Here is a 4,141-nt window from a genome sequence, read left to right on the forward strand (position 1 = left end):
AACCTCTCAGGAGCTCTAGTCACCTCAAGAAGAGGCAAGCACTACCACAAGTGGGGCACAATGAGCCCTGAACCTCCCAGGAGGTGCCAGTGCCTGTGCAATTGGACTGACACAAACTCAAGCTGTCTCCTGGAGCCCAGGTGGTCTCTGGAAGCTGCTGAAAACCGAAGTTTACATTCCAGAGGAATCAAGAAAGGAAAGGAACACCATATTGAGGATGCCTTGAAGTAATGCCCTTCAGCCAAAGCCCTAGAAAGAGCCTGGCAGACTCCAGTGGAGACCTTCATACTGTCCCTGTGGACTCATGCACTGGGACTGGGCCCTGCATGCCTAGGAGCCTTGAAGTCTTGGCTGTGCTGATAATCCCTTATTTTGTTCTTCTCTCCTGAATGATTTAAAGGTTCTTGAATAAGAAAAACTCTTTCTGTAATTAATTTGTTAAGGAACTCTTCTTTTAGATGGACTGAGAATTCTCACAGTTTCTAATCTGATTAAATTTTTCATGATGATTAAAGCCAGTCCTTTATTCACTGCTTATCCTTTGATCTTGAGGGGGTGAGTAGAGGGTCAGGATGGGAAGCTGTATCCCTAGGTCTGGGGCAGAAAGAAGATAATTACCCAGGTCAGAGCTGTGTCCTGAACCAATGGGAATCTCTGGAGATATGAGGGTAGTGTGATAACAGAATTTGTAGATGGGTGGCCACTTGCTGGTATTTCTTCAAAACTTAATGTGACCTTCCAGAGGAGGGTAGAGAATCAGCATCAATAAGTATCCTTTAAATGGTCTACAGTTACTTTCTTATTAACTAAGATAGGACACCAAAATGAAATCTCTAGTCTTGGGCCTCTGAGTTGACAACCATGGGATCCAAGACATCAGCTCTAGGTCAGACATGTCCATGCAGTGACAGAATCCTGCTCTGGTGAGTTGTGTCCAGTGTAAGAGACTTCATAGATTGTACTTCAAGATCCATCAAAACTGAAGGCTTATGTGTGTGGGGTCACATGCCTAATGTCAGTTTGTTCAGGTGGCTTTAGCAAACTATCATCAGCAGAGTGTCCTGATGTATACCCTTAGTCCAAGCTACACAGGAGACTCAGACAGGAACATTGCTTGGGCCCAGAACTTTGAAGCCACCCTGGGCAACAGAACAAGAACCTGTCTCAAAAAATAAAAAGATAAATTACACTGGGATGAGCTTCAAGGAATGTAAATGCCTTCATTAGCATGGACATGGACTTTTAAACTTTCCTGTTCCCTGAATTACAATAGGTTTTATTTTATTTTATTTTTATTTATTTATTTTTTTTTTGGCAATAGAACCTTGACAACATTTATCAAACATGGTAGGGAAAGTTCTCACTTTGCATTATAAAAAAGACAGCCAGGGGCTGGGGATGTGGCTCAAGTGGTAGCGAGCTCCCGGCCAGGGTTCCATCCTCAGCACCACATACCAACAAAGATGTTGTGTCCGCCGAGAACTAAAAAATAAATATTAAAAATTCTCTCTCTCCTTCTCTCTCTCTCTAAAAAAAAAAAAAAAAAAAAAAAAAAAAAAAGACAGCCAGATACCAACTGTTACAGAAATGAAATAAGATGGAAATTTTTAACAAACTGTTTAAACTATTTTCTTAAAGAGACTTTCTCCACTGCCAGAGATCTTGAATAGCCTCCTGGTCAGTCATCCGGAAGCAATTCTTCACATAATTGACGAACTTGGCTTCCACTTTGGGAAGAGAACCACCTTTTTCTATACTTACTTGCATTTTTGCTTTAATGTCTTCGACAGAACTAGGTCCTTTTGGTGTTTTAGGAGTTCTTTCCTGTTTTTTTAAGGATTCTTGACCTTTTGATCTTGGTGTTGTTGGTTTTGAGTCTTTTCCATTCTGGTTCGATTTTTGTGCATTTTTGGCTGGAATATCTTGTATAGATTTCTTCACTGGAGCTTTTTCTTCAGTTTCCTCATCATCAAAATCATCATCATCTTCATCATCATCATCATCATCATCATCATCGACATCTTCATCAGCAGCAAGTTTTACTTTTTTCTGGGGAACCTTGCTACCACCTCCGGGGCAGATCGCTTTCCAGATACACTTAAGAGTTTCACATCCTCCTCCTCTTCATCTTCTGACTCTGCATCTTCCTCCACCGCTACTAAGTGCTGGCCACTAATATGCACAGGCCCTGAACTGCACTTCAACCTTAAGACCACAGGTGGTGTGATTTCAAAGCCCCCAAGGGAAACCGTTGGCTGTACTGACATTTTCAATGTTGCCAGTGTTACTTTAATTGGACTGCCTTCATAATTCATTGCCTCTGCTTCAACAGTGTGCAATTCATCCTTTGCACCAGCCCCTAAACTGACTGTTCTTAATGATAACTGGTGCTCATTTTCATCATTATCCACCTTAAAGTGATAATCTTTGTCAGCTTTTAGCTCACAACCAAAAAGGTAGTTCTGGGGCCTCAGGGGGCTCATGTCCATATCCATCGAATCTTTCATGGGGTGGTAGCACGCACTTAGGTGGGAGAGAAGGCGGACGGAAAATGGGTGGCTGCTCTAAAGAGACGCACAGGATGGAATCACGCCAGGGACTACAATAGGTTTTAAATTGAGGGGATTTGGATTTAGAGAGGCCTAGGTGCTAGGTCATACTGAACAGTGGGATCAGACCTGTTTGCCTTGTTTTTCTCATCAGTTTAATTGCGTGTCAATTGTCCATGGCAGGGAATGGTAGTAGAGGTCAAAGTGGAGTTGGAGTATTTATGTTGTTATAGTTAAGGCTTCATCCTGGAGTTTCATAAATTAACTTCCAGACCACTCATGTATAATCAAATCAAGACTTTATTGAAGCACACCAGTGGCCACTGGCCAGAACATATAACTGTTCCCCTGATCATCTCAGAACAATTGCAAGGGCACTCTTTATAAGCCTGAAAACCACAAAAAGGACGTTTCGAGGGTGTAGCCAATGCAAGCAAGCCAAGTTACAGAAGTGGGAGAGTGCAGTCAGCTGGAGGGATGTGTAGCCAATCATAAGTAGCCCAGTTACCCCTGTTACAGAAACAGAGCCCCATTACACTAGGTATAGTTAGTTCCTTGTTTTTAAAGGTAGCAAAAGGAAAAGAACATCTTACCCTGATCATGACCCTTCTACTTGGCATGGTTGGTTTACAAAATGTAGTTACTAAACAAAATAGTCACGTTGGCTTGCCTATCACAATGTTTTTCAGACATAGAGACAGGATTCTAATGGAATCATCCTTTCTTCTAAAAACCTAAAACTTAAATCAGTTTTTCTTCCTCTCCCTCTCCTCGTTGATATTCTTGCACCCTGAGGACAAGTAGAGGATTAGACACCACAATTAAGAAAGGAGGCTGGGTGTAGTGGCCCAGGCCTGTAATCCCAGGGATTGAAAGTCTGAGGAAGGAGGAAAACAAGTTCAAGGCCATCGACAGTAAAATAAGGAGTCCTTCTCTCTCTCTCTCTCTCTCACACACACACACACACACACAGACTCACAGAGATGTAGTTGAGTTTAGAGATATTATGAAGCTCTTGGAACCTGCACCACCAAGGGGGGCAAAAATACAATGTGTCATGACCACATATGTCACAGTGCAAAGTTTTCAGACCTTGTGAAATGTTATGTTTTACAAATGTAGTTGTACAAAAGGACATCTTTTCATTTTTGAGAAACTTCCATTGCTTTTGCACACAAACCATGCCTACTAAAATATTGAGCATTGTAATAATGTACTTTACTTTGGTGAAATTTACATAAAACAAAATTAGAACTCTCTAAAAACCTTTATGCTTTCAGTATTGAAAATGATGGGAAGAAATGCAAAACATACCACATGATAAAAATCTTTATGTGGGCAAAAATAAAATGATAAATAAAAAAGAAAGAAACTGGCATTTAAAAGTGTTGGGTTTTTTTTTGTTTTTTTGTTGTTTTTTTTTTTCTCTTGGAACCTGGGATTGAACCTGGGGTGGTTTAGCACTGAGGTACATCTCCTTATTTATTTATTTATTTTTAATTTTTTAATATTTATTTTTTAGTTCTCGGGGGACACAACATCGTTGTTTGTATGTGGTGCTGAGGATCGAACCCGGGCCGCATGCATGCCAT

At 40.9% G+C, this 4,141-nt stretch overlaps 1 pseudogene; it reads right to left on the bottom strand.

Moving 5' to 3' along the window:
- Positions 1-1,605: 1,605 nt before the first annotated feature.
- On the bottom strand, positions 1,606-2,507 carry LOC144253964 (nucleophosmin-like; annotated as a pseudogene).
- Between the last annotated feature and the right edge of the window lie 1,634 nt (positions 2,508-4,141).

Source organism: Urocitellus parryii, chromosome 3 (assembly GCF_045843805.1).
Source record: "Urocitellus parryii isolate mUroPar1 chromosome 3, mUroPar1.hap1, whole genome shotgun sequence".
Classification (NCBI taxonomy): domain Eukaryota; kingdom Metazoa; phylum Chordata; class Mammalia; order Rodentia; family Sciuridae; genus Urocitellus; species Urocitellus parryii.